Below are 12,018 nucleotides of genomic sequence, written 5' to 3'. Positions count from 1 at the left end.
AGAATTACTCAACTTGGCATTGCAAATCATGCAATTAGGACACTGACTCCCATCACGTTCCGTTATATATGTGAATCCATATTGTACATATTCGTCCCACCACATTCGTATTTTGCTCGACATAGTTAGTAAGGGATTAAAATATTAAGATAAGTATCACACGACATACCATCACAACAGTTACAATTTGACTACTGTGCGCATCAAATCCCCTGCAGCACAGATAGGCCAAGCGATGTTGCATGATCACCTGCAGCCAATTATGGACAAGCGGGGCGTATCATCACGAATCATAAGCGCTTCGGTCACGTTCAATCATCTATCAGTTAAATCACAAATTTTGATCAGGAATTGATTGATGTATATAAGGCGTTAGTTACAGATTGATAGATCAAGGTACTGAGTACACGATCAGTCTTGATCAAAATCACTGAATAACTGATAGATGATTGAACATGACCGAAGCGCTATATGTGTCGGAGGTGTGTTTTGACCTCCGCCGGACCTGCGAGACTGACTCACCGAACCCCTGGGGTTCAGTCGAACCCAGGTTAACAACCACTGATTTAGAAGGTATCTCTTCTGTGTCTTTATACTTATCACATTTAAAACGTTTTAAAAGTATGTTCAGTATAAGTTTAAAAAATGAAGAGAAACCTTTTAAATGTTCTGAATGTGATAAATATAAAGACACTGAAGAGAAACATTTTAATGTTCTAAATGTAATAAGTATTAAGACAATGAAGACAAACTAATGTATCATAACACCTTTACAGAAGCTCATGTAGACCGCTCTGAATTGACTCCACTGTCATTAGTAGCGGTATAGAAGCTCTCAATAATCATAATCATAAAATACTGTTACCAGGAAAATTAACATCATTCTTTATAAGAGCATATGTGTGCGCTATGCAGTTATTTAATTATACTATATATGCTGATTTGTAACCCATTCTGTGCTCTTTTGGGAGGATGCGCTAAGCAACCAAATAAATGTTTTTTTTTAATGCATATAAAGAAATTTTATGCTGAATTTCAAATCTTAGATTTATAGGTGCTATTCTAGATAGTGCAACACGAGTGCGCCATTGCCTACTAGAAATGACTATATTTAACAGCTCAGTGCTGTCCTCCTGTGGTCAATCCTCAGATTGCACATTGAATTGTTTAAATCTGTTAATAATAGAGACTTTCCCAACTGTGCAGAGCGACTGCCTGCTCTGCCCTCCTCAAACTGGCTGTGCAGCTGAAGCTCCTCTACGTTTAAATATAATAATAACTTTATTCTTTTATCCCACCATAACCAAAAGTTCTAGGTGGTTTACACTAAAAAGAGCTGTACAATCAGCAAAATAAGGCTTCAAACTGGATCCAGTGCTGGGTTTACTCCCTTGCAGGTAAGGACTTGGACTTCTGAGTTCCCCATTGCATTCCCTAAGAAAAGCAAGATTTAGAAGGGAGATCATAGGTCAGTTCTAGGTTTCTGACAGCCTTATCCTTGATGCCTGTGATTTTCAGCACAAAGTTCAGTGGGTAGCCTGGAACTGGGCAACTTGCATGCAGAGACTTGTTCTAATTGTCCACTGCTTTTCTTGAAACAATCAGCCTGGCATTCAGTGGGGATAAAAGGTGGACTGGATCCATTCATTACCTAATCCAGGGAGGGATGGAGGCTTCAAATATTCCTGTGTTTCCACTGCATTTGAAATGGGTCATACAGGACATCACTGTCTCTTAGATAATGATGTTTAAAGATTCCCTGGGCTCGACAACGGTGGCACCAGGTCTTCAGGGCCTAAGGATAAGGGATGGGATTGTGCACCTGACATTCCTGGAGTTTGGAGAAGAGTACAGTTCCTCTGAAGAACATCTTGCTGTTAGATATTTTTAGAGAGGGTATATCCTAGATTCAGTGGGTAGCCTGGAACTGGCTTGGTTTGTTTGCTTACCAGCCTTGAGGGAAGATTTGACAGCTTCTGCATAGCACAGACTGTTTCAGTAGCCATCCTGAGGGCTTGTATAGCAAGTCTCAAATGTGACCTTGGATTTGCTACGCCATCCCAGGTTGACTAATCTGATCCAGTCCTGAATTTTACCCTACTGCGTGCAGAGACTTGTTCTAATTGTCCATTGCTTTTCTTGAGACAATCAGCCTGGCTTTCAGTGGGGATTAAAGGTGGACTGAATCCATTCATTAACTAATCCAGAGAGGGATGGAGGCTTCAAATATTCCTGTGTTTCCAATGAGGCTAAAAGCTTCCCTGGGCTAGACAGCAGTGGCACCAGGTGTTCATGGCAATGGGTACCTAAGCAGAAGGAATGGGAAAGTGAATCGACACTCCTGGAGTTTGGAGAAGAGTACAGTTCCTCTGGGAACTCTGATGAGCCAAGCCTGTCCCGCAGAGGCGTTTGCTGTGTATTTTCCACAACACCTGACCTGTTTCTGTTTGCAATGGTAATTATTGGCAGGGAGCTTATCCAGGCACAGGAACTGTGGCTGGTGACTCCTGACAAAAAGCATGCCATAGAATATTTGGGGTGAAAAAGGGAAGAATAAGTGCATCATCTCCTATTCACCGCCCTCCCCAGATGAATGAACTGGCGTAATAATAATATCCAACCTATTAAACAAAGATGTATATCACTGATGCCTGACATAACATGTCCGGAATCACAAAATTCTGAGGGTTCCAGGATAATTATTCTAGAATCGGAGAAAGATGGGGCTGGGAGAGACCGCGGGGATTCATCTTCTACACTCCCTTGACTCAATGCAGTATCTATATATGTAAAATCTCCCAGATAGATGCTTCTCTAACCTGCTCTAAACCCCCCCCCCCCCACATCCTCCCATCCTAGGAGTTGGTGGTTGCGTATCACCGAACTGGGCTTTCCCAGCCTCTCCTTCATTTCTGTTTTTCTTATCTTGGCACTGCCGGGTAACTCTTTATAAATTATCAGACTTTAGAAAAGCAGTAAAAACTTTTATTTTCACATGAACTGGACTGAAATTATAGACTCTGACTTCTAAATTGTTACCTGAACGAGTCTAAAATGTATAGTGTATTTAGCTGCAATAGTAAACCTTGTATTACATGTGTGCATACAGTGGGCAACTGATTTGGTATAAACATGTGTATATAAGTAGGATGATGGATTATTGGCATAACCATGCCTGCCATTAATAACTCTGTAACATCACCACAGAACACTGTATATTTCAGTATAGAGCCCATGCATTGTAACACCTCACAACTCGTACAGACTCCCAGATTAACATGCCAAGTAAAGTGATAATTCCAGTAAGTTTCTTCTAGTTATCTAGTTGCTGATTGAGAGATGGGGAAAGGGAGAGAGAGCAGAGAAAGTTTCCTGCACAGAATCTCTCTGAGATGAAGAGAAGTGGCATTGTGAGTATTAAAAGTGCAAGTTTAGTTTAGACATCCCGGCCAAGTTATGTTTCTCTGAATTCTAAATAGAACAGAAGCTGACACAAACTCAAAAGTGACTTGGCTAATGGCCAGCTGCTGCAGTTGGTTGGTTTTTCCAACCACCACCTGTGGTAGTGAAAAACCGATATCCAGAAGGAGCAACAGGAAGCTGCACGATCGAGATAGCGGCGATATTCACACCACTATGTAGATAAAGTTAGGGAGTCAGTTTTCTCTCCACTGGCAGCCACACGAAAGGGTGACTCATCTGGATGGTTCTCTGTGACGGTCTCTCCCATAGCCCCTCCTCCTCTGAGCTCCAGGCATTTTGGCCCAAATTCACAAAACCTCAAAACAGTGTGCGATCCATTTCCGTTTGCATGCCGGCCGACGAATTCACTAAAGGCCTGCATGCAAATGGGAACGATCGTTAACACGCCTCCTAACCACGGCCAGAGCGATCCCCGCTCTTGCGCACACCCTGACGGCAGTGATAAGAAAAGCAACCTCCTGTCACTGCTGTCAGGGCTCAGCCCCAATCTCTCCTGCCTGCTCCCAGACTCTCCTGCTCTCTGCCGTCGTTCCCTGCAGTGCAAGCCTCTATTTATATGTTTGGTTTATGTATATCACATGGAGTCTTACGTCACATCCCATTGTCACTCTATCACTTTACTTATGTCATTGTTTTTATTCATTTATCATCACATCATATGTCCATTTTTCATGTCTTTATACATCTATAATTGTATATTCTTAGCAATCTTTATTTATATTTGTTCAGACCCCAGAGGAAAATGTGTTTACTGAAACACGGACCGTGGCGGGTCCTTAGGTTTGTTTGAAGGGTGGTAACACTGACCGCATTTATATTTGATATAATAAACATAGTCTGCATCTTGTACATTTTCTCTGCAGTCCTTTTTGGTTTTTGTTTGTTGGATTTTTTCTTTTGTTTTCGGTAACTCAGTTACTGACAGGTCTGCAACAGTCGGGTTTGCCAGTAGTAAAACCCGATTCGAAATAGCCAAGCAATTGTTAGTGAATCAATTGCTTGGCTATTTTGTATGGGGTTTTGCTAATTTGCATGGGAGGATCGCTACAGGCTTTAGTGAATGGGGTTGGAGAGAAATTTGGACGCAAAGGGCTCGCAAACCCATCAGTACACGATCGGTTTGCTTAGTGAATTTGGGCCTTTGTCCCTGATTTTGTGCATGTACACATACACGCGTGTGCACACACAAGCCTCAGCAAATAAATAGTACCAAACAGTTCAGGACTTGCCCAGGGGAGTTCCCTGCAAAGCCCAGAGTTACAAAAGCAGGATCAAACCAGGAAAAACAGGGTTTAAATCCCACTGAACCCAATAGCAATCTTTTCATCCTTCATTGCCCTGGGTACAGAACCTGTTTGTACCTACTTGAAAAATTGAAGGTGGACAAAGCAATGGAAGCGGAAGAGACCCATCTCAAGAAATTGAGGGAGCTTAGAGAGGTTCTGGTGGTCCTATTAAAGATTTGGTCAATAAATCTTTGGAGACGGGAGTGGTTCCTGGGGATTGGAGAAGAGTAGTTTTGGTGCCAAATCACAAAAGTAGTCACAAGAGATGAAGCAGGAAACTGCGGTTCTTGGAAAAATAATGGAAGCGTTACTGAAAGAAAGGATAGTGAAATTCCTAGAATCATATGGGTTACAGGATCCAAGGCAACATGGCTTTACTAAAGGTAAATCGTGCCAAACAAATCTGGTTGAATTTTTTGAATAGGTGACAAGAGAATTGGACCAAGGACATATGCTAGATGTAATTTACTTAGATTTCAGCAAAGCTCTTGAACAAACCTGATGAGCTGAAGTTAAGACCTAAAGCGGTGAACTGGATTAGAAACTGGTTGACGTACAGAAGCCAGAGGGTGGTGGTTAATGGAATTCGCTTGGAGGAGGGAAAAGTGAGTAATGGAGACCCTCAAGGATCGGTGCTGGGGCCAATCCTATTCAATATGTTTATGAGTGACATTGCCGGAGGGTTAGAAGGTTCGCCTTTTTGCGGATGATACCAAGATTTGTAACAGAGTAGACACCGAGGAGGGAGTGGAAAACTTGAAAAAGGATTTGCAAAAGTTAGAGGAATGGTCTAATATCTGGCAACTAAAATTCAATTCAGAGTAATGCATTTGGGGATTAATAATCGGAAGGAGCTGTATATGCTGGAGGTGAGAAGCTGATATGCACAGATGGGGAGAGGGACCTTGGGGTGATAGTGTCCGAAGATCTAAAGATGAAAAAACAGTGTGACAAGGCGGTGGCTGCTGCCAGAAGAATGCTGGGCTGTATAAAGAGAAGGTGTACAAGTCATTGGTGAGGCCCCACTTGGAGTATTGTGTTCAGTTTTGGAGACCGTATCTGGCGAAGGACGTAAGAAGACTTGAGGCGGTCCAGAGGAGGGCAACGAAAATGATAAGAGGTTTTCACCAAAAGACTTATGAGGAAACCCGGAATATGTATACCATAGAGCAGGAATGTCCACCCTTTTGGCTTCCCTGGGCTGCACTGGCGCCAAAAATTTTTTCTGTGGCTGCGCAAATGTTGCAGCAAGACATAGGAGGGAGCTGGCAAGACAGTAAACACCCGGGGGCAGCAGAGGAAAACACTGCATCGCTCTTGACCGGGGCCGCCCAAAATACTTCACGGTGTCGCATGCGGCCCTCGGGCCACAGGTTGGACACCCCTGCCCTAGAGGAAAGGAGGGACAGGGGAGATATGTTCAGACATTTAAATACTTGAAGGTATTAACGTAGAACAAAATCTTTTCCAGAGAAAGGAAAATGGTAAAACCAGAGGACATAATTTGAGGATGAGGGGTGGTAGATTCAAGAGCAATGTTAGGAAATTCTACTTTACGGAGAGGGTGGTGAATGCCTGGAATGCGCTCCTGGTGGAATGGTTGTGGAGAGGAAAACGGTGACAAAGTTCAAAGAAGCGTGGGATGAACACAGAGGATCTAGAATCAGAAAATAATAGTAAATATTGAAGAACTAAGGCCAGTACTGGGCAGACTTGCACAGTCTGTGTCTGTATATGACCGTTTGGTGCTGGATGGGCTGGGAAGAGCTTCAGTGGCTGGGATGGTTTAGATGGTATGTGGGCTGGAGTGGGCTTTGGCAGGGACTTCAGTAGTTGGAACCTAAGAACAGTCCCGGGCAGAGCTTTGGATTCTTGACCAGAAATAGCTAAGAAGAAAAAAAACCCAACAACAAATTTTTAGATTGAATCAGGTTGGGCAGACCGGATGGACAATTCAGGTCTTTATCTGCCGTCATCAACTATGTTACTTGAAAGGTATTAACATAGAGCAAAATCTTTTCCAGAGAAAAGAAAATGGTAAAACCAAAGGGCAAAATTTAAGTTTGAGGGGTGGTAGACTCAAAAGTAATATTAGGAAATTCTTCTTTGCAGAGAGAGTAATTGATGCATGATACCTATGTGGGATCCCTACGAGGGTCGAACTAGAACATCAGTCGCTAGGTATAGACTTAAGAGGATGGGTCAGCAGACTTGATGGGATGATCGAGACCTGCATCGTGTTGGACTTTAAGAATAAATGGGACTTTAAAAATAAATGGGATGCCTATAGGGGATCCCTAAGAGAGTCAATCTGAATAAATAGTTACTAGGTATAGATAGACTTAAGAGGAAGGGACAGTAGGGTGGGCAGACTTGATGGGCTATAGCCCTTTTCTGCCGTCATCTTCTATGTTTCAATGGAATGCGTTCCCGAGGGAGGTAGCAGAGTTCAAACAAGCATGGGATGAACACAGAGGATCTAGAATCAGAAAATAATAGTAAATATTGAAGAACTAAGGCCAGTACTGGGCAGACTTGCACGGTAGAGGAGGGCTGGGGAGGGCTTCGATGGCTGGGAGGGCTGGGAGGGCTGGGAGGGCTGGGAGGGCTTCGATGGCTGGGATGGTTTAGATGGACTGGAGTGAGTTTTGATTGAGATTCCAGTAGACAGAGCCTAAGCACAGTACCAGGCAGAGCTCTGGATTTCTGGCCAAGAAATATCTATGGAAAATGACCATTTAAATTAAATGTTTAATTTATAGAGCGTGATTGGATGTGTCAACTACTAGGATTTTAACCCAGAAATGGATAAATATAAGTTCCGAAAAGATCTAGCTGTGAAAGCTTGGCTGGCTCAATGGTTGAGTGCTGGGTTAGTAACAGAGAACTGAGGGTTCAAGCCTCAGCTAAGGAGAAGGGTTGATACCGTACCAAAAGAAGAGGATAGTAAACTGAAATTGAGGGTTCAAGTCTTTTTGTGTCTACTACTAGGATTTGAACCTAGAAATGGATAAATATAAGTTCCGAAAAGGTCTAGATGTGAAAGCTTGGCTGGCTCAATGGTTGAGTGCTGGGTTAGTAACAGAGAGCTGAGGGTTCAAACCTCAGCTAAGGAGTAGGGATGATACCGTGCCAAAAGAACAGGGTAGTAACCTGAAGTTAAGGGTTCAAGTCTTTTTGTGTCTACTACTAAGATTTGAACCTTGAAATGGATAAATATAAGTTCCGAAAAAGTCTAGATGTGAAAGCCTGACTGGCTCAATGGTTGAGTGCTGGGTTAGTATCAAGAGACTGAGGGTTCGAGTCTCAGCTAAGGAGTGCTGGATTAGTAACAGGAGACGTAGGGCTGATGCTGTGCCAAGAGAAGAGGATAGTAACCTGAAGTTGAGGGTTCAAATATTTTTGGGTCTACTACTAGGATTATTTTGAACCTAGAAATGGATAAATATAAGTTCCAAAAGGGTCTAGATGTGCATGCCTGGCTGGCTCAAGGGTTGAGTGCTGGATTAATAACAGGGCTGAAACTACTCCATGTGAAGACAAGGGGGTAGTTTTACTCAAATTTAGTCCATTTTTCATAGTGAAAAGTAGCATAATCCCCAACTGATGTGAAGGAAAAAGGATGAAGGTTCAAGTCTCAGTTTAACTGAAATTTAGTTCATAATAAAAAGTAGCTTAAAATGTCTACTAGATTTCTTGCTTTCACTGTAGTTACTGAACCTCCTCTGCCCCTTCTTCCTCCTCCACCCCATACACCCACCTCTTCCAGTCTTTCTAATTCCTTCACTTACCTGCTATTGTCCCATCTAACTTTGGACTAAGCTAGACTCGAACCTGTGACCTCTTCTATTGAGGTCAAGCCCTTTAGCCACTGAGCCACCAGTCAGGCAGGTACTAGGTGTTTTCGGTTTCTTCCCTTTATTCCTTTCATGCTTTGATTTGGATTAAAATTCAAACATCCAGTCCCGGGAGTCAAACCCAGGACTCTTCGGTGCAAGGTAACAAAGCATTCCTCTAGTCCAACACTGGACTCATGAAAATTGGGCTAATTTTTCTCTTCCTTATACTTCTCCTTCCTTCATTTGGATTTTTAAAATTCAAATATCCTGTCCTGGGAGTCGAACCCAGGACTCTTTGGTGCAAGGTAACAAAGCATTCCTCTAGTCCAACACTGGACTCATGAAAATTGGGTTAATTTTTCTCTTCCTTATACTTCTCCTTCCTTGATTTGGATTTTTAAAATTCAAATATCCTGTCCTGGGAGTCGAACCCAGGACTCTTCGGTGCAAGGTAACAAAGCATTCCTCTAGTCAAACACTGGACTCATGAAAGTTGGGTTATTTTTTCTCTTCCTTATACTTCTCCTTCCTTGATTTGGATTTTTAAAATTCAAATATCCTGTCCTGGGAGTCGAACCCAGGACTCTTCGGTGCAAGGTAACAAAGAATTCCTCTAGTCCAACACTGGACTCATGAAAATTGGGCTAATTTTTCTCTTCCTTATACTTCTCCTTCCTTGATTTGGATTTTTAAAATTCAAATATCCTGTCCTGGGAGTCGAACCCAGGACTCTTTGTTACAAGGTAACAATCTTTCCACTAGTCCACAACTGGACTGGTAAGAATGGGCTTACTTTTTCTCCCCCTTATACCTGTCCTCCTATCATTCTGGTTTAACTTTAAAACAACTCAAGAAATAGGGGCTTTCAACCCACAACCTTTAAGTACAGGTTAGGTACACAGCCACCAAGCCACAAGCTGCTTCATATAATGCTACTAATTTTGCTCCCTCTTATACCTCTCATTCATAATATGAATTTAAAATTCAAACAGCTAGTCAAGGATGGGAATTGAACCCAGGTCTCTCTGGAACAAGGTAACACACTATTCCACTACTCCATCACTGGACTGTCAAAATTTGGCTCACTAACAGCTAATGTAACATTGTGCTTTTTTCAGTTTTTGTAAATTGGTCTCTGAATCAATAGCTTCCCAGACTTTAAGCCCTCACACCTCTGTAAGACTGTACACGACATCAGTGGAGAGCCTTGGATTTGAGAATAATCCCATCACTTGAGATCTTTTATTTTTTATAGTTGAGATATGCTGCAACAAATCATAGGGAAAAGAAGAACAGCTGAGGTGATCAGTGTTTTGTTGTTTTTTGTTTTTTTTTTTTTGTAAATCTTACCACAGTAGATTAAACACAGTCAGTGCATTTATCCAGAGAGGCAGTCAGAGCTAGTGCTATTCAAATACACTTAGAAACTTCTTTATACTGTCTTAACTCTATACCTGGGTAGTTCTGTAATTATGGAATTTTAAAAAAGATCATTTGATAACTAAGTAACAATGGAGACCTCTCACTCTGCCCACAGACCACCCTGGCACTACCTGAGAAGCACTGAAGCAATTTGTAATCATGTGACCGGATAATTGCCCTCAATCAGCACCAGTGTTACCAATTTACAAAAACTGAAAAAAGCACAACGTTTTTTGACAGTCCAGTGATGGAGTAGTGGAATAGTGTGTTACCTTGTTCCAGAGAGACCTGGGTTCAATTCCCATCCTTGACTAGCTGTTTGAATTTTAAATTCATATTATGAATGAGAGGTTTAAGAGGGAGCAAAATTAGTAGCATTATATGAAGCAGCTTGTGGCTTGGTGGCTGTGTACCTAACCTGTACTTAAAAGATGTGGGTTGAAATCTCCTATTTCTTGAGTTGTTTGAAAGTTAAACCAGAATGATGGGAGGAGAGGTATAAGGGGGAGAAAAAGTAAGCCCATTCTTACCAGTCCAGTTGTGGACTAGTGGAAACATTGTTACCTTGTAGCAAAGAGTCCTGGGTTCGACTCCCAGGACCGGGTGTTTGAATTTTAAAAATCCATATCAAGGAAGGAGACGTATAAGAAAGAGAAAAAGTGAACCAACCATCACCAATCCAGTTGTGGACTAGAGGAATATTTGTTATCTTGCACCAAAGAGTACTGAGTTGAACTCCCCTGACTGGCTGTTTGAATTTTTAATTGAAATCAAAGAAGGATAAGTATAAGGAAGAGAAAAATTAACCCAATTTTCACGAGTCCAGTGGTGGACTAGAGGAATGCTTTGTTACCTTGCACCGAAGAGTCCTGGGTTCGACTCCCAGGGCAGGATATTTGAATTTTAAAAATCCAAATCAAGGAAGGAGAAGTATAAGGAAGAGAAAAATTAATCCAATTTTAATGAGTCCAGTGTTGGACTAGAGGAATGCTTTGTTACCTTGCACCGAAGAGTCCTGGGTTCGACTCCCAGGACAGGATATTTGAATTTTAAAAATCCAAATCAAGGAAGGCGAAGTATAAGGAAGATAAAAATTAACCCAACTTTCATGAGTCCAGTGTTGGACTAGAGGAATGCTTTGTTACCTTGCAGCGAAGAAACCTGGGTTCAACTCCTGGGACTGGATGTTTGAATTTTAATCCAAATCAAAGCATGAAAAGAATAAAGGGAAGAAACCGAAAACACCTAGTACCTGCCTGACTGGTGGCTCAGTGGCTAAAGAGCTCGACCTCAATATAGGAGGTCACAGGTTCGAGTCTAGCTTAGTCCAAAGCTAGATGGGACAATAGCAGGTAAGTGAAGGAATTAGATAGACTGGAAGAGGTGGGTGTATGGGGTGGAAGAGGAAGAAGGGGCAGAGGAGGTTCAGTAACTACAGTGAAAGCAAGAAATCTAGTAGACATTTTAAGCTACTTTTTACTATGAACTAAATTTCAGTTAAACTGAGACTTGAACCTTCATCCTTTTCCCTTCACATCTTTGCAAGAGCCACCAGCAGCAGTTGAGGATTATGCTACTTTTCACTATGAAAAATGGACTAAATTTGAGTAAAACTACCCCCTTGTCTTCACATGGAGTAGTTTCAGCCCTGTTATTAATCCAGCACTCAACCCTTGAGCCAGCCAGGCATGCACATCTAGACCCTTTTGGAACTTATATTTATCCATTTCTAGGTTCAAAATAATCCTAGAAGTAGACCCAAAAATATTTGAACCCTCAACTTCAGGTTACTACCCTCTTCTCTTTCTCACAGCATCATCCCTACATCTCCTGTTACTAATCCAGCACTCCTTAGCTGAGACTCGAACCCTCAGTCTCTTGTTACTAACCCAGCACTCAACCATTGAGCCAGCCAAGCTTTCACATCTAGACCTTTTCGGAACTTATATTTATCCATTTCTAGGTTCAAATCCTAGTAGTAGACACAA

Source organism: Geotrypetes seraphini, chromosome 16, assembly GCF_902459505.1.
Source record: "Geotrypetes seraphini chromosome 16, aGeoSer1.1, whole genome shotgun sequence".
Taxonomy (NCBI): Eukaryota; Metazoa; Chordata; class Amphibia; order Gymnophiona; family Dermophiidae; genus Geotrypetes; species Geotrypetes seraphini.
This window is presented reverse-complemented; position numbering follows the sequence as displayed.